The 20,185-nt window shown below is 38.9% G+C and overlaps 1 protein-coding gene across 1 annotated transcript in view; it reads left to right on the top strand.

The window, feature by feature from the left end:
- The first annotated feature begins 1,108 nt into the window (after window positions 1-1,108).
- The window catches only part of Axud1 (AXIN1 up-regulated 1), a 65,356-nt gene continuing 46,279 nt past the window's right edge, over window positions 1,109-20,185 (top strand). The window contains exon 1 of the mRNA XM_014348743.2: window positions 1,109-1,711. The gene's annotated coding sequence lies outside the window, so the exon portion shown is untranslated. The remainder of the gene's footprint in view (window positions 1,712-20,185) is intronic.

Below are 20,185 nucleotides of genomic sequence, written 5' to 3'. Positions count from 1 at the left end.
GCACAAAGTGCAACTGTCGCTTTGCGCCCTTGCAACCACTTTGGGCCCAGGGGTACAATAGTAGTTTTCGTCGGATAAGCACCATCGCTCCGTGGTTACCTTACGTTCCTCGGGCCATGGTTCGTAAGTCCCTTGGGCCACAAAATAACCCTGGAGACGATGGAATTCATCCGGCGAAAACTACCAATTCTACTATTGGCACAAAGTGTAACTGCCACTTTGCACCCTCGGGCCACATTTTGCACCCTTGTAATCACTTTGGGCTTACAGGCAGAAAAGTTTTTTACTTCCTCCGGGCTCAAAGTACTTTTCTGCCCTAGGGCCCAAAGTGATTTACTGAGCGCAACATTGCACTTTGCGTCCTCGATAAGAAAAATATACGTGACTTGGAAACCAACATACAACAACTGAGCTTTTCGGGCGCTCATGTTTGTACTTTTTGCCCTAGTGACGTAATGTACCATTTTCACATACGGTCTTATAATCTCTCATGATTTTGTTTACACTAGTTGTAAGTGATCTCGATGAAAAGTATTAACGTAGTGACCAAATATATTATTAAGTGTTAATAATTGAAAACCTCCATTTTCTAATGGTATATGTTATTATAACTTTGACGGGCAAAATTAATAGATATTCAATGGTAAAATTGACTGATTAAGATTGAACTTAGATAAACCTACTTTTATCAAATAGGGAAGAACTCCAATTCCATTCTGTCTACACTTTTGATTTGGTTTTTGCTAAACACTGTCTCCTTGTACGCATGTAGGTACTTCTGCATGGCAACAAACTGGTGATTCCAAGAAGAGTATAGGAAAAGAAATGATTCAAAATCACCTCTTTGGCGCGCTGTATACTCGCACCCCCTGGAGTTTACGACTCGAACTTCGTAGGAAAAGGCAGGAGCAGACAAGAAACTCACCTCAGCGCGGTGCGGAACATATGTAAGCTAACCTAACCTCATCTCCGCACTCATATGGTCTCCGCGCACCTCCACTTCCCACCGATCCATTCATCCTTGTCGCACGCGTTGGGTTTTCTTATAATTTATACTATCGTCACTGTCTAGTATAGCAGCAGAGCAGAGTCAACGGAGTGGCTGGCTTTCGTTTCGGCGTAGCACAGTATAGCAGTGACAGCAGCCAGTTGCGCCTGGTAATCTGTGTACGCCTGATCGCATCGTATTCTTGGAAAGTGATCACTTTTTGGTGCTGCTCCTTGTTTCATTTGTGTTTTTTTTTTTCCTTTGGTCCAAACTACTTTATACTTGGATATTTGCACTGTATCCGTTCTCTTGACGTTGTACGAAGACTGGTGGGTTGTTGTTAGGTGAGAAGACCGCGTACATTTGAACGGAGACAGAGAACAGTGGATTGATACGTAGTGGCTGACAAGTATTATAGCTATTAGCTTGGCAAATATAAGAAAAAACTGTGACTGTTTTGTGAGGAAAGAACCGTGTGAATCGTGCGAGTGTGCATGCGCGCGTTGTTCAAGAGTACAACGGAACTTTTACGTACTACCTTTACGTACATTTTCACGGACTACTATGATGGAATATATCAATACAATCGGAGTAGTTTTCGAGTAATCAAATCTCTAAGAAGATCAAACCCTGGTGTTATCTGGTCGCTACCAATACGTTACTGGAACAAAGTCTCAACCCTGGCTATGTGAGCTCTGACGACACTACCTGCAATTAATAGCTGTGAGTACACGCATTGAATTTTTTTTAATTTACATTCTCTAATTATTTTTATTCAGATGTTAACCCTCTCCTTTGTAGAGTTGAGTTTTTGTTTTGTTATCATCGTGGCTTAGCAAGTGTCGCGCGATAATATTATCTTACAACGCACAAGTACTGTAAGGTACGAGGCTTGATATCACGCTACGTACAGGCTGCTATATGTGTACTATAGATGGGTACTACACTACTAATACACACCAGCGGCATGTGGAGTCAATAAGGGGTGGGGGTAAACGCGCCGATGAGAGGAGGGAGAGAAAGTTCGATACCTGTAATACACAGTGCAGTATACATATATACAGAGTAATACATGGTGATACACCAACCCCCAAAAAGCAACAAACGATCTATCAACTACGAACGTCATTTATATAAACCTACATACAAGCATAATACGTACGCATTCATCTATTATTTATTTGCAGTTTGCAGCTGCTCTATTATTCGTAAAACCAGCTTGTTTTCCTCTGCTGACATCTTTTTTGGTGAATGAATCCAAAAAAGAAGCAATTATACTAATAGTGCAGGGCCTAAACGAACAACTTTTGTTCTTCGTTACATTCGTAAGGTAAATGTACCAATGCTTGGCCACCAAAAAATTGGTCCCAAAGATTGGCCACAATCACAATTTTACGATCCGCACGAATTTTTGCAGCTGTAAAAAATATTTTTATTAATATTCACGCTTAAAATTTATATTAGTTTCATTGTTAATAGTTATCTTAATAATACTTTAACCAGGAAATAAGAAAAAAGTGTTTTTTTAAAGTGATTTTGGTCGGCTGACCAGGCTTTGGGATATCTGCCAACGTAACCTCACTTTTAGTGTGTCCTAATAACTGGCCAATGTTAATTGCGTACAATTCATACGACTGGCCAGTTATTGGGACTTGAAGTTTCGGCCACAGGGACAAGTTTTTTCTACAGTGGTCAAGAATTGGGACATTCCATCATGTCCAGTAATAAATGAAAGCTTTTTTTCTTTTTATTCAAAAAATCATTTCTTTTTGGTACATCTTATAATAGTGTTATAACTATAAAATAATCCCCATTAGGACTTGAAAATTTTACTTTTTTCCTATATTTATGGAGTACTTTAGAAATTGGTCTACTAAGGTGGCCAACGTTTAGTACATTTATCTTAATTGGGAAAAAAAAAAGTAAAATTAAAAAACGTGACGCATAATTCGAGTAATGTGCTTGCAAACGCACCATCGAAGGCAAAGAGCACGCTAAGATATCTGACTCTCTCGTATACACGCTTTCAAGTTCGTTACCTCCTCCTTTACCAACACCAGCAGCTCGAGTTATGTTATATACACATGTATATTTGTGGACGATCGAGCCAGCAACGTCGGCTGCCACGAAATACGCTTAGCTCGCAGATATATGTAAAGAATGAATGTGTAAAAGAGAGAGAAAATACGTTGGAGAGAGAGGGGAAGTCTTGAAAGTGTCGGCGCAAGGTGAAACCGCTGCCTGGCTCAGTCAGGTTGGCACACACACACACACACATCCAGAGAGAGAGAGAGAGGGTACAGGGTACTTTTGCTCCTTGGACACTATGCTTTCTAAGGATGCCTACTCTACCTGGGCACATGCACTTTACTGAACGTACAGTAGGTGTGTGCACGCGCTTCGATCCTCTCTTTGTGAGGTATGCAGGGTAGGATAGAGATGATCTTTGAGCTCATCATTTGTGACCACTTTGATCATTAGCTTTCAAGTCCTTCAATTTACAATATTTGGAATGCAAATGCGAGTTACCCTTGTAATTAAGGATTCGTTTTGAGTTTAAAGTACAAAAGATAACTTTTTTTACTACTTCCTTACAGTACATAACGTTGGTTTAATTGTTAATCGTACTTCACCTTTGATTGTTTCAATAAAACAGAAAAGGTGAATCGATTTCTAGAATTACTCATATTCACTTACTCATATAATATTATCAGCAAATCTGTAAACATGAACATTGTTTATAAAATTGGATGATGCTTAACGAGACGATTTCATTTTTTGTATTAATCAAGATTCTCAGAACCCATGCCACTTATATAATGCTTTGATCCGAATTATAGAGTATTTCATTGTATACGATAATTCATATGGTTCCATTATGCTCAACTTAATACCTCAAAAACGTAGGGCTGAACGTTTCAACAGATACAATCAATAAAATTGTTCGAAAGAACACAACAGCAACGTTCCAAAGAATAAAAAAGGTGACCAAAACCAAAAATAAGAGTCCTGTGCACCTCAAATTCTCCCTCACAATCTTCTCCTATTGGCTAAATCAGCCACTAACTCTCGGTTTTATTATTGTTTCCTCCACTTACGAATATAACGACTCTCTTCACCTCGTCACTGAAACAACTGCATCTCTCTCTCTCTATTTCTCTTCTTTCTGTTCGTCATATTTTTCTCTATTTTTCTCCTACCCTTGTTAAACTCGTCTCGAGTTCTATTTTTTCCTTTCTCTTCCTTCACATTTACACTGGAGACGTCTACCACCAGCATCAGTACAGTAAGGACCATGTTCAAGAGTTGTGCTCGCCACTTTTGTTGCTACTTCTGGGCAGTTTTGACTGTAGTTCATGATATCTTAGTATAAAATGGCAATCTTTAATCATTTCGGCTGGTTAGATCGATGAACAGTTACATATCGGCAGTTATTCTCCTATTGCGTAGCTCTTTGCCGACGAGTTTCGCTCTTCTTATCTGCTTCTCTATACGTATATGTGTTGCCAGCGTCGTGGCAAGGTTAAATGTTTTAAACGGGCTTTGCCTCCCCCCTCTCCCTCTCTCTCTTAAACAACAATTGCTGGCAAATTGCATTGTCGTCGCAAAGAGACGTTCGTCCATCAGCGAGGAGTATAAGCTTGGAATTATAATTCGCTGCCCCAGAATTCTTAATTGGAAAATTTTAATGATTGCACACGCGAAAAAGCTGCTTCTTTAAGTATGGAGTCATTTTTCATATGCACGACATGCACGCCTTGGAAAAGGTGGAAATTTCTGTCTCATCTAAACCATCATTGATGTTGTATTAAAATTTTCAAAAGATTTTTTACGTTTGGTTTTATTTGTGGCTTCAAATCGTTACGCACACATTTTGGTGTGAAAAATTTTTTGTATCGAGATTATCGTCAGTGTATGTATCACGATCTGATTTATGAGAATGCTCGACTTATTTACTTAACATACGCTTAATTAACTAAGTATCGATTTAATCAAGGCTTACCCTTTTTTTTCTGTCTCGAAGTCTTACCTCATCGCGATGTCTAATCTACTCAGGAAATACGTTTCTTCTATCAACCAACATTAATTTATGCATCAAAATTTTATTTCAAATACGTGCTGAAAATTTTCTTGAGCGTCTTTGCAATGAATTTACGACTGACTTTCAACGTTGGGGACAGTCATCTAGCATATTTTTGTAACTCATTGTTATTATTTTTTTTTTCTTTCAAGGAAGTATGTAGGAAAACAGTATACGATCTTGGAATTGAATCGAATCAGTACCAAAGAAAAGGTTGAGATTACGCGTCGAGATAACAGCTTGACTCATCGGCGTTTCTCATGAATACTGAAAGTCATGCCTGCAGCGTTAGCGTATACTAGTACAAGCGATGCGTGACATCAAAAGTACAAACACCACATAAAAAGTAAAGTTTAAAATATCTTCTCGAGTTTTATAAATAAAATATTTTTAATACCATTTCATTCTTCTACCTGAAAGCTTCATACTACTTGGCGAGGAGTATAATTTTTGTTATAATAAGCCGCAAATGTTTTCATTTTCGAGATAAGATAATACTGACGCTCGAGTAAGTTGATACTTTCCAACTCAAGCCTTTAAAACAATTTTTTGAATTGCTTAAGAAAGTTTGAAGTTACTTGTAAAGTTCATTGCAGCTTTTCTATAGACTACGTCATTATATAGAATAATTATTTCGAATGACAAAATTTTCCGAAATAACTATAAAAAAGCTGCTAATAAAGTCTTGGTAAAAATTTTTCCATCATCAATGACTTTTTTTGAAGTCAATCAATTCGGTGAAAGGTGTGTATTATATTGACATTCGATCGATTCGACGACGACGACTTACACAGAGTCAAAGTTTCCAGTAATACACATAGGTATGTGGACCTGTAAAAAAACTGCACCGTTGCGTATAATAAGCGCGTGCATGCTCGACCAATAAAAAATGATTCCGTTTTGCAGACAGCGCGTCATAAGTGTTACGCTCGAGGGAATCGCAAAAAAAAGAAGAGACGAGGGAACGATACGATATGACTGTATATATGTTTAAGTAGATTCCGCTTGACAACCGTGTACATGCACCTATAGCTTTTTCTCTCTCTCAATAGGATTTATTTCTATTTGATGTACATTTAAATTTTTGATGTCCAGAAAATCGAGTGTGCTAATGAAATACTGTGATTGTGTTGATGTGCTTTTATGTACTCGTTTAGTTGTTTGAGTTTAAATTTGGTAGTTTATTATGAAATTATGCATCCTTGTGGCTAATACTAGTTGGGACAAGCTTTTTTTCTAGCAGCAAAGCGGTAAAACCCATTTTGAAATTTAGTGAGAAAACAAATGTACCATACATAAAGAAAAAAAAAAAAAAAGAATTACGTACAAAGTTTCTTTGCTTATATTACAGAAACAATTTTCAGCTGACGTGTGGTGGAAAGTAAGTGAGTCGTTTAATGCTAATGCAACCTTTTTTTTCATTTTAACAATTATATCTCATTACTTAATAATAGCTGAAATTAAACATTTATAAATTTAATCACTTGTTCATAACAAACAAATCTTTACGATTCTATAGTTAAAATCTCACTAAATCCAACTACAGATACTAAAATAAAAGAATGCATTTTTGATCCTATAAATTCATTTTCAATCAAATTAATTGCTTTGAAAGTATTGTTATTATTTTTGTTATTAACTTTATTGTTGATATATTACAGGAATAATGTATCATTTTATTTTCATGAAATACGTCGAACTAAGTATCCAACTAGCTTTTTCAAGTTGCATCAGTGAAGGCTTCATAAGATTACAAAAAAATGAAACTCAATGCATAAGACAGAAAGCACACCCGATGCACAGTCTGCAGTTGAAAAGATAAGGCTCTTTTCTGCTTCTATATCCCTTGAGTGCATGTAATTATCGTCTCTTTATTCTTTTTTTTATTATGATTTTTTTTTTTTTTTTTTTTTTTTTTTTTTTACATACTCGACACGAAAAGTATGGAAACGTATAATCACAGTCACATGAACGAAAAGAGGCACACATATGATTATTATCTGCATGCCACTTTCTAGGTTAAATTAACAGAGTGTTGAATCCGAGATGCATCGCTATACCATACTATACTGACTGACGTCGTGGTATGCATCTGACGTCAACTCTATCTTGACGTTTTTCTCGTGTGCGTTTACTTAATTTTTTTTATTTTATTTATTTATTATTTTTTTTCAAACCTAAATCCCCGATGTTAATATCCAAAGAGTTGAGTTTAAGGACATAACTGTTTACTAGATTCTTGGTGACATAAATCTTTGTCCAAAGAAATTCATTCAAATAGTCGTGTAACTGGTTGAATATTAAATATCAAAGATTATACTCAATGGTCCTAGCTCCTAACTAAAATCAGAAAAAATACATTTGAATACGTAATATTGAGGCAAATAGCCATGAATATTCTTATTTTCCAGCATACAACGTTACGTATATTTCAAAGTCGCTGAAAAGCGAAAAAAAAATTGTCAGAGCACAAATTTTGAGTCTTACGGTTAAAAAATGATATTGGTGTATCTACAGATACAGTTTGCAGTTCAAAAGATACTCATAAATGTTTTGTTGTAAAAGATGTTTAATAAACAGCTGTTGTCTCTGCTCGTACCTTTAAATCAACGCCTTACAATATTGACGTAATGTTTGAAATAAAGCAACGCTAGCTTCAACGTTACGTGTAATTATTGATGTTAACACATGAGTATCAAGAGATTAAGCACATCATTAGTCATTGGTTACACAAGTAGTTGAAGATCCTATCTGCCTAAGCTGTATCAAGAAAGAGAGCGAAAGAGAAAAGAGGAAAGAGATTTGTGTCCCGTCATGAATCTCAATCACTTAACGAAAACAATCGGTGATTATAGGTTTTCAATGCCTAGGCTTGAGGTTTAATGTCTTCTTCCCGTTTGCAAATTCGATAAATTTACTACATGCATCTCTTGTTGTTCTCTATTTCTTCTTTGGTCTTTTTATTACGTTTTGGTAATAATATATTTTGAGCTTGGTATATTAAAACTTTTTGTTAATAAAAGCCACAAAAACATAATAGATCATCGTTTTTTAATGCACCATGAAAAATCCTTTTATTTCAAGGTAATTGTAAAACGAGTACTAAGAAAATGTTTAATACGTGATTTAAATACAGCATCATGAAACGAACACGCTTCAATGCCAATGTTATTTACTAAACAAGATGATTCAATGTTTAAATAACTTGTTTTCTTTGTGTACACAGTTAATACTTTATTTATATTTCATTCTTTACTAAACTGGATTTTTCGACCAACTTGATTAAACTCCTTTTTACCACGTTTATATATTCCCGAGTCTTTAGTAACTTCAATGATTGATACTTCTTCCTGCCTTTATGACCCATCATAAAATGAATATGAATGTTAATTATTTAATTGTTAAGGTAACATTTTGAATATGTCATCACAAAATAAAAAAAAAATATATATATATTTATCTCATCAAAAGTATAATATCTATTAATCTCATAAAAACTGAAGTTCTTATCTATAATTAAAAATAGTTGCATCAACAAAATAGTTAACGTAGTATTTAAATGATCCACCTCAATTTATAAAAATGTTTATGTTTGATTTCCAACAATGGCAACTAATGGTTTCTAGCTAAATCGCTTACTCAATTGTATGAAATTTAGCCATCGTGCACATGCACGTATCGAACAAGTCAGTGGCGTAACTATAGTGTATGGCATGAAACTAAAACCTAAACTCAACACTTTCTAAAACTCCCGAAACTGTGTTACAATACAGCGTTTAGATTCGAAATGATAATGGTACTTTGATTTAATCGTACTGTCTGCAAATAAAAGAGCAGAAGCAGAATGTGAACTTCCGATTGCTCCTTTAATTCGTCGGCAATCGAGTGGATTAAGTACGTGCACCGTATACCTACAACTGCTCCCTGCCCCAAAAAATCTCGTATGCGCTCGTGTGTCTGCATGGCTCTTGCTCTCACTATCATTCGCTCTCTTTTTTCCCCCTCCCTCTTCTCGGCTTCGGTCTCATCCTTCTTCTTCTGCTTTTCTCGGCTTATATACATACATGTACCTCGAGACCAGTTTTATCTGTCTCTTGGAGATGACCTGGAATTGTCGTAGGTCAAGGACTTGCATCCCACCTTTCTGTCCCTCTCTTTTCTCGATTTTTTTTATTTTTATTTATTTATATTTTTTTTTTTTTTTTTTTTACTTCGAATGATTAATTTTTTGTAAACTCGCTATTTTGGTTCAAGATCTCTTTCTACTGAATAAGATTTTGCACGTAGATCAGATACGAGTATTTGTTTGGCGGCCATGGATTCTAAAATCTTTTTATAGCGATTGTGAGTTTGAGTTTCGCTTATGTCGAGTATTTGACGTCAGTTTGCTTTGCTTTGCCGTCCGATTTTCATCAATTTGACATTCAACATTCACAAGCAACGAGTTTTCGTCGTTTCATTTACAAACTGCAAATAGCAATGGCAACATACCGTATAAACGTATCGCGCATCGCCGATAAAGTTGAAAAATGCATCAGACAGGCCTTAGTCAACTTGCCTGGCATGTTTTTCACAAATTTGCATCGTACACGTTCACTTTTAACGGGTTTGATTTAAAAAATATTCAACACTTGAGCAGTTGTTTTTAAATTCCAAATATCAAATCGTGCATCGTTTGAGAGCCGCAAAAAGAGATTTGAATAAAAAAAATTAATGTACTGGATCGTCTGGTCCCGCGTTGATCTGTACGCCGGGCCATTTGGAGTCAATACAATTTTTGCGGACGTGTTTGTTTTTTTTGTACGCAGTTGCAAAAGAAGGGGGTGGGATACGTCGAAATCGAACGATGATCGAAAAAGTGAGTGAGAGACGAATGGCGGGGCAGAAAAAATGTGTACTGGGTGGCAACGACGAATTTCCACGAGAAGGATGGAGTTGGAAAAATCGAGTCGAAAACTCAGAGACAGAAGTGGGAGGAAAAAAAAAGTTAGCTGGTGAAATGGCACTAAAAAAAAAAAGTGCGTAGGGCGTGCATCAACAACAGCAAATCGAGAGCCCGCCAAAAGTCGCTCTCCAAAAAACAAAGAGTTGAAGTCGAACTTATTTTTTCCTCATCACTCCCCTTACCTTTTGGTACCATCTCTTTTACCACCCTTGTATGCCCCTTTCTCTCAACCTCTTTTTACACCACTCCCTGCCTTTCCCAACGCCTTTGACTTTTGAGTACGGGCTGGATACCATCTGGCTCATCTTCAACAGATTCTACTTCACTCACAGAAGATTACTCTGGTGTACGAAAATCATCCCTGCGATGTACACAATGGCACTTGACATTTTTCATCACATAAACAGCAAAAGGGAGAAAGAGGGAGAGAGACAGGAGAAAACGCCATTGCAATATTTTTTCCTGGGCCCTTGACGACGACGACAACAACTATACGCGTACAAGGCCGAGCCCAGCATATTACACACTCACACACACGTACAAATAGTAAGAGAGATGCTTGCGATTCCTCTCTTTCGTTGCTGCTGAGGAGGAGAGCCGCCCGGAGGTTAATGCTCCCTCTAGCCGCGGCGAACGACGACCCCTTCGCAAAGGCTTGCTCGTGCTAGCGCTGCTCTCTTTCTCTCGTTATCTCTTTTTCTTGCTCATCTCTGTTAAAATAATCGGATAAATTATTTTACACACCGAGATACGCACGCACACTTACTTGTACTGGCTGTTTATGTTTTTTCTTCAGGATCGGCCTTTCCGGGGTGAACGCTTGCGACCCAAGGTGCACTTCTTTTCTCGATCGGTGCTCTTCTTTTTTTTGATGACTATAGTTTATTATTTTTAGCTGAATTGTTTCAAATGGCTTGTAAATTAAAAACATAAACTGCAAATTGCGTCAATACCTACTACAATTGTAAAAATCAATTGTTGCATGATTCAAAATTACATGGTAATAAGGTCATCGTGATAATTCGATCAATGCGATTATAGTTGGTGAAATGCAGAGTGCAGGCCAGAAAAAGTGTGCATAATAGTCAAGGATGAGCTGGCACTCAATTTCCAGATACAAAAGGGCCAATTGAAAACGAAAGGGCCGAATCGCTCGTTTCGCATGATCTTGCTTGGCTTCGTTGAATAAACGGAGATTGACTTGATAATTGAAGAGTCGAGCGATGGATGAATTAATACTTGTCCTGATTGCGGAAAATTTAATTTTAGCTCGTAAGAACTATCTCGTCGTTGGAATCGCATACTTTCGATTTGTCTGACTGGCACAAAAGTCAAATTAAATGCATCGTCCTGTATTTGAGTTTCCTTTATAATTAAAAAAAATGCTTTTTAGCCATTTTTCTCATGATTGATTTAAGAATTACGCATACACGTACAATAATTCACAGTGTCTGTGAATTACAGAATTTTACTTTTATAAGTAATTTTACGATAAAACAAAAAACAAAAAAAAAAACAAAAAAAAAAGATTCATGTTCGCCAGTAAGTATTGCACGAGATGATCACCGTAAGTTTGTAAACAGATGATTCTGAGATCGTCGGAAATTCTTAAAAGTCTCACGAGCACAACCCATCAACGTCTCACATTACGGCGTCAATTGTCCCGGCGATGATACTCGATAGCACTATATTTTCTTTGTTTTTTTTTTTTTCACCTTCTTTCTCGCACGAAACGGAGACACGCTCCGATTCGTAAAAACATATTCCAGCTATCAGAAGCGCACGTGCCACGCGTCCAAATCCTTACAACGGGAGAAAGGACACCACCTCGGAAAGAAACGAAGGAAGAGACCCGTTTTCAAGTTAAAAAATAAAAGGGTTGATGTACATCGGGGGGAAGTAACACGCCAAAATGAAAGGGGATGTGCGCGGTAGCGCGTGAGCACGATGCACGCTACATATACACATCGTATATTACGGTATTACATCAGCAACGAGGGGTTGTTGCAGTAGCAGCAGCATTAGACGAGAGGAGAAGAGAGAGAGAGAGAGAGAGAGAGAAAAAATGAGCTCGCGCCGGCGCGCAATCTAACGAGGGCAGGAGTAGCAAGTGCCAGCATCGCCGCTATCATCGTCACGCCTCGGGTATATATTGTATATGTATATATGTATACACTTTTGGCCAAGGGAGAAGGGAAACAATTTACCCCGGCCCGCTGGTCATCACCTCAATTACGAAAGATAACGCGCGCGCGTGTTGTTCCCTCCTCCCTCCCTCCCGCTTGTTCGGCCTCCTCGGTGCTCTTGCCTAGAGCTTGTAATTTGATATCCTTTCGATTTTCGTTGCGGTGCACGAGTGACGAGTGCGCGCTGGGCCTTGAACCCTGTTTTGCATCATGCAGATGCGTACACGTGTACGAAGAGTATGGTGATAATGACGTGTTGATGGCGATGATGGGAAGGAAAGATTGTACGTACACGGTGTTGTAGTAAGTAGAGGTGAAGGTAGATGGGCGCCGTGAAATTGAGTTTGGTTCGCGTAAAGCGCGAATTTTGTGTGCGATGGGAGCACTTACACGCACTAAATGGGTGTGGTAAAAACAACAATTGTACAATAGATCGGTTAGCAATGATGTTCAGGTATAATGGGTGTTCGGGTGTCTACTATTCATCTTGCAAAGTTTTGTAGCTTTTATAGCTACATAGGAAAAACAATTCTTTTGTTTTGGAAAAGCTTTCCAGATATGTTTAGTTTACGAAAGCTTAATGTTTTGAAAAATTTGTACATTTAGATAAACTCAATCTGGTATCGACGTATGTCATTTCGTATTATAGATTTCCCGAAAATCAGTCATAACATACCTGACACATTGATCTATTTTTTGTTTTTATCAGTCATCGAAAGATTTCTTAGTTGTAATTGATTTTGACTTATAATTTAACTGGAAACAGATTATTATAACTGAATTTATCTGTGTTGTTAATTCGTGTGATAACACCCAAAACTTGTAAAATTTAATGTCTTTTATACGCATGATATCACACTAACGGATTGACTGAGGTGTATGTAGTCTGTTGCATTGGTATAGGTCCCGTTAATTTTAAACTAAGCCTCTTGACATACTCGAGACCACAATTTTTTTTTCTAATCATTTGTATGAATAAATAAACGTTCTTGTTTGAAATAATAACGTTGGTTTGGTACAACCAAACAAATGTTTGGTTAAAAAGTAGGCCAACTATTTTATTTACAATAAGAAAGATACATCAAAAAAGTTGTTGTAATAATTTTATAACTGTAATTAACTATGAACAAATTATTTTCTGCCTATTTTGAACCAAGTGGTATCATTTAAAAACCCCTTGAAAAATCCTTTTTATACTTATTACAACGTTTCGTAGATATGAATGGTTTCAATGTGAAATAATTGTGTATTAAAACCATATACAATATCAAAAGCAGTGGTGTTGTCACATTGTAATAATTGAGATGATACTTAAATAAAAAATTTCTCAACTCTGTTTTGTTTTACAGATTAGCTGAAAACCGAGCAACAATCGATTCTTTGTCCTGGTTATTATTGACATAATTATAACACCACGGAAAATCCCGCGTTACCATTAATTCCAACAACTTCTACTTACAAATAATATCATTACGCTCAGCACGAGTTTTGCTCATATCACAATAATTCCAAAAGAGAGATCCCCTCAAAACGTAGTCACTCTTCGTCATTGTCTACTCGAGTCACAATAACGGTAATCGTAAAAAGTACATGTACAAGTACACGGAGGATACATCAGAATGACAAATAAAGCAGGAAAAAAAAAAAATCAAAACAAAGCAAAAGAATACAAGCTCACATGCACATGGTGTACTTACATATCCCTTGCCAATACACGTATTCATTTAAGCCCTCATCCTCTTCGCATCAGCAGCAAGTAAATACATATACCTTCTGCTCCGATTTTTCCTTTTGGAGTCACAATATAAACTAAAAGAGAGAGAGAGAGAGAGGGCTTGTTCTTTGTGCCTCTCAGTTCCTCACGGTATATGTGCGTCGGGGGAGGCTGTTGCTCGAACGTTTACGAAAATTACAAAGAGGATGAAAAGAGGAGGAGGTGGTTCCAAGGAGGGGAAGGGTGGGCGCACTCAGAAGTTGGTCCCTATGCAGGATGGATGGATGGATGGAGAAAGGAAGATCGGCTGCTACGGCTGCTGCTGGCGCGGTTGCCACGGTGACCGGCATTGATTACTCCCGCCACCCCTACCCCCTTCTAGGCTTCCCTCTATTTCTACCGGCGCATCTATCCCTCCCTCTCACTCTTTCTGAACTCGCACTAGCTGTACTCTGCATATGTATATGTATACAGGGCTCCTCATTTCTCTACTGTCTTTAGCCTCACCTCTTATATGAATCGCGACACTCTAACTTTTCCACCCCCCAACCCCCTAACTACTCTTTTCACTGTTTTCCTTTTTTTCTCTACTCTGTTTTTTTTCTTTTCGGTATACCACATCCAACATTCCGAGTTCCTCTCCGCACTTAGCCATGTACGCGTAAATACTAATATTACTCGTATACCGATGTAAAAAATACCTTTCTCTCTCATCCTCTTGCTCACATTTTCCTCCCTCTCTTTTGCTCTTTGACACTTTTTCAAAGTACGCGTATACAAACACACGCGCACGCGCACGCGCGAAATGCGCCTGTTTTTTGTTTTGCACCGCACCAGTTATCCCCGCATGTTTATCTTTTTTCCCCTTTTTCTCCAACCATCTCCTCACGTCGCACATATACACGTTATATTCCGTCAGTTTCGCTCGTTCACCCATAAATTTGCCCCCTTCTCTCGGCTACTCGTATTTTCCACCACCATATTTTTCGCTTCGTATACTCCGTACCTTTCATTTCTCTCTTTCCTTCGTTTGGTATCTCTCTCTCTCACACACACACACACCGAGTATGCGGTAAGGTCTCTTCTTTGTCTCTCTGAGTTATTTCCTTTTCTTCGTTCTCCTAATACGCATGATCTACTCGCACAAACCGATAAACTCACGCACGAACATTGCAACCAATGCGAACGTTCCTCCTTTTATTGCTTATCTTCTTTGTTGTTTTTATTTTCAAGTTTACTTGCTTTTATTTTCGGCGTTTCTCAACCCTTACTTTTTTCTTTTCTTTTTGTTTTTTTACACCCCCTCGTATCTCCCGCCGTGGCATGCAGTTTTCATACCGACACGCGTTGCTTCTCCCTGGTCTTCTTTATCTTTATCTCCGTCTCCCATTTTCATCCGGCTTGTTTTTTCCGCACCCACCCTTTTTACCACCTGCCTGGAATATCCATCGCTCGGGTACGTACATAGATACAGCGCGCATTTTCACGCTCTGGCCTCGTTTCGTTTCTCCACCCGCGCTTCTTTATTCCCCATCGTACGTATGCGCGCGTAATATGCATTTTTCCGCAAGTTTGGGTGCCGGAGCTTCCACCTCTTCCCCCCTTACCTGCACCCATCTAATCCCTCTGCTATACACCTTATCAGCCGCCTTCATCCTTCTTTACGATTTCCCTCCACTTTTTGCCGCATCGAATCATTCCCCGGCTTTCGTTCATCCCCATATTTTTCCTTGTACTCCTTTTCTTTTTTCGTTGCGCTTTCGCTAATACTTGCGCCCCCAACCACCCTCCAGACGACTTTTCTTCTTCTCTTTTTTTTTTTTTTTTTTTTTTTTTTTTTTTTTTTTTTCTCTTCCTCTCCGTGCCACCCCTAAAACTTTTTCATTTATTCCCCCGACCCTTATTCCACACCATCTCATTTGCTTTTCTATTTACTCTATCTTTTTCACAGACTCGTGCCAGCTCGGGCTCGTTCCTCCTTCTTCTTCTTCTTCTTCCTTTTCTCAAGCCGTTGCGTTTCTCCCCTGTCTGCTGTTCCGCTGTATATATACCAAAGGTATTACACACGACACGAGCGGCCGAGCGAGTGAGAGAAAGCAGCTTTTTTTTATCTCTCTGGTGCGCCGCTGCGGAGAGCGACACACACTCGGTCGCGCTATACCTACCCCCTCCCCCCCCCAATACTGTTGCAGCCGAAGAGTCAACGCTCCCTTTTGGAATTGCTTTTTTTTCCGTCCTATGTATACGCTGGAAAAGAAATGTATCTTCTCTCGCTTTGGTGATACACTTTCATTTTTTTTCTCCTTCTCTTATTAAATAAAAGTAAAAACAAGGGAACAAAGTTGTTTGCTCACTGATTAATTAGATTCTGTTTTTCCTTTTTTTTTTTAGGTATAAGATTAGATTAGAGGTCGCGGATTGAGGCTAACGATCGAGCAACGGTGTCGCCATTATTTCGCGCGGCTGGTTGTCTCCGTAACTACGTATTGTAGGACGTGGCTGATGGTTTGTTTATTGCAGGTTCCGGCTCCTTTTCGTATATGCTCAATCAACGACGCGCGTATTTTACATTTTTTTTTTTTTTTTCTGATTCTGCGCATATTGCGCTCTTTCACCCCGCAATTCATGTGTGATGTTGGTAGCGGAGATTTTCGTTGCAAAATCAAAGAATTGTTTACACGAGGCCCGTGAATCTTTCTTTGCGTGCAATACATTTCTGTTGGCTTTTATCCTTTTTCAACAGCACATTACTCGTAACTTTGGCTTACCGATGCAAAATTGTCGCTGGAGTGTCGCACGTTGACACATCGACAGTACGATAAACCGTCGTTGGTGTATGCTCCAACTCTTCGTTTGATGATTAACGTTTAAAATCAACGAAATTCGCAACATTTTACGCAACGATGTAAAATATTTCAACTTCAATAAACCGCTCGAGCCTATTTGCTCGAGACTTATTAAGCGAATGCTTTTAACGTCCCTCGTGTTTCGCAAAGACAAAAGCGTTCCGATAAATATTTACCAGACAAACTATGCCTCCAAAACTATCGATACGTTGCTTGCTAATTATTATTATAATCAAAGACTTTTGTAGCACGCGAGGAGAAAAAAAACTCGAGCTAATCATCTCCGTTTAGCAAGCATCGAAAAAAAAGATTCCTCTCTCTCCCCTACCGTCCTCACTTGCCGTGCATCTCGCGTGAAATCAGCCGTGCTAGCCGATTAATTCTGGGAGCGAAACAGCGCACCTGTGCACCCGCCGCTGCTGCAGTGGTTGTATCGTAAATTGTACAGGGTAGAAGGGAGGCTGGTGCGAAGAAATGGACTTAAAGAAGGGAGGACGAGGAGAGAGACTGCCCTCGCACACGCGCCCTCTCGCTACGAGACAGGGCACGAGTGTAAAGTGCACTCGCGTGCCGGGCCGCGGTATAGTTTTGCGAGAAGCGAAGAGAAAAAAAAAAACTTGGAACGTTGGAGTTTCGTGTCATCAATCTTGATCTTTTTTTTTTTTTTTTTTTTTTTTTTTCATTCGTCATTGTTGTTCTTGTTGTTGTGCTTGCTTCCAAATTGTTTTTTTTTCTCCAAAGCTTCGACTTATTCGTTTGACCTGATTTCCGTTTCCTGCTGCGCTGCAGTGGTCGGACAAAAAGTTCAGGGCTCGAGCTTTATGGGTTTGGTATTGTAAGGAAGCAGTTTTTACGTTCTTTTTGCTGATTGCGAATACAAGTACTTATGTATATGTGATTATCGCTTTTATTGATTTTTCGCGCTGAAGCGGAAGAGTGAGCAATTACGTGTGTATGTGGAAGCAATAATGGACGGCATTTCAATACGTCACCAATATACACACTGGGTTAAATACTCTTTTGCTAGTTAGCATACATACAATCAAAAAACCTCGTAAAAAACTATCAAAACAAGAGGCCATCATCAACAGAGAGAAAAAAAATCGAGCTTTAAAAGCTTCTCACTTTACCATTCAAAATGTTGCATCTCCAGTATTTTGTCTTTGTCACAAAATTCATACTTTATTCTCTTGTCTTTGTCCTTGTACACTTTTCCTCAATTCAAGTGCCTAAATTATTTTTTCTTGTTTCAATCTAATATTTTCTTTCATTGTTTTCTCATCACTCTAAATTGGGGTTCCTTTTTTTTGTGTCCACTAATTCTGTTCATTTTATGATAGCATTTCTAATTTTGTGTCTCTTTACCTTTATCCTTGTATCTTTCATTCTCGGTGTAAAAACGTAAGTTACTACCAGTGATTGCTTATCATTTCTCATCGTTATCATTGATAATATATATATATATATATATATATATATATGTTTCAAAAATGTAGCATCTCACCTAAAATGAAGGAAAAAAGAGATAATATATCAATGCAAATAATTATTTCTGTGCAGCCCTCTGGTATTTAATGTTTGAAGACCTTGTATCAGGCTACACTTTTTTAAAAATGATTAAAGCTTTGGGATGTGTGTTGTATTTTTGGTACTACCCAGAAAGCTCATGGAAAATACGCGATCGCATTGTATTCACATGCAGCGATGGAGTCGTCGTCTTTTTTTCTCCCAATGAGAAAAACTCAAAGGACATTGCGACTATAGCTATACACACACGGTGGAGAAGTTCATCAGAATGCACGCGGTCATTAAGTCGCTGACAAATCCCCATTACCGCTGCCGCAACAAGTCCCCTCCGTCTTTGCTTTCATTACTCTCCTGATATACACGACATAAAAGCCGTTTTCCGCATTGCAACCGTAACGCGGACGGGCGCGCGCGCTCAGCTACCCTCCATTGCTATCGTGACACATTCCTCGTCCATCATATAGCCTAGGCTGCACTATAGCTACCCAGAAACAAAGATGAAGCGCATACGCATTACACGTACAAGGCACTTTTATATTTTGCGAGATGTGCTTCTCTGTTTTTTTTTTTTCTTTTTTTTTTTCATCTCAATTATCTCCTGCGAGAGTGATGAGTTCTAAAAGAAAATACGTGACTCCGAGGTGCAAGCAAGTGAAATATACGGTTGCGCGCGCGATGCCCCTCCGCACGAGCACCGGTCGAGTGAAACGATACATATGTATGAGGGGCGCTTCCTTCCCGATAAAGAGAGAGAGAGACGCTCCCGGAAATTTTCTGCTTCCCTGCGTTTTCTCGCGCAGATGTTGAGGGCTCGTAAGCTCTCCGAGACGTTTTGCCGGCTGTAGAAGGGCTTGAGCTTTTTTTCCTCAACGTGAGAGGTTTTTTCTTTTGTGGTCGTGCTTGTGGCGTGTGTCTTTGTTTCGGGACGTAACGTGGACTCCTTTGGAAGTACACTGGATCAACATGAATTTAAATGTATACCTGTGCCGAGGAGTAAATAAATATTACATCAAAAATCTCAGCGTTGCTCTTCTACGTCTACGACCCACGAAACACCGACAAATCCTGTGAACCAACGAGCAACAAAACACATTTTTCATTGATATTGTGACGTCATGTATTAGTTTGCGATAGCATAAACAAAGCCCATCATTATTTGCAGCGTGTAAAATGTATATTTACGTTCCACCTTACACGTAACATCGTACATACATATTCACACAAAATATATATACTAACATACGAGAGATATACAAACGGTGTTACTATATACAGAAGAGAGTGGTATACATCAACACATGCACACGAGAGCAAGCACAAAAGCTCCGTTCACTTCGATCGATACCCGTACATACAGCACTCCGTACTCCCCTTGGTATCTATTAATACATTATTTTTCACGCAACTCGATTACGGGTGTTTGTTTGCGCCCACGATTGCTCACAGGTACACAAAAACAATCCACTCATCCGTCCATTCCATCTCTCACTTTGATTATCTCTATTTTTCAATCGGTTGCTCGATGCACACAGAGATATATCTCAGCGTGCAAGTGGGGAAACGCATACACACACACGGTCGCCCTTTGGCACGCGTTCGTGCTTACAATCCGTCCAGGTACATGTGTCCACATGTATATGTGTGTGAGTGTACGCGCTGAGCTCTGCCTCCCTTACTCCGTTCCTCTCCCTCTGTATATACTGCAGCCTATTATGTATAGCGAGGGTGAGGCAGGAGGATTTGTATTGAGTGAGGCAGAGAGAGAGAGAGGGTAGAGGAGGGCATACGCATACAGCAGTCCCGGCATTCCCTTATTTATGATTACAGCAGCCGGTGGTAATCAATACTGGCATTATGCCATTCCTATTAGGCTAACACCGTTAACAGTCCACACGTAA

The sequence above is a fragment of the Copidosoma floridanum genome, unplaced genomic scaffold (genome assembly GCF_036245765.1).
Source record: "Copidosoma floridanum isolate Cflo_tuat_1 unplaced genomic scaffold, Cflo_Japanese_pri ptg000013l, whole genome shotgun sequence".
NCBI lineage: Eukaryota > Metazoa > Arthropoda > Insecta > Hymenoptera > Encyrtidae > Copidosoma > Copidosoma floridanum.
The sequence above is the reverse complement of the archived record's forward strand: the minus strand, read 5'-3'. Positions and strand labels throughout refer to the sequence as shown.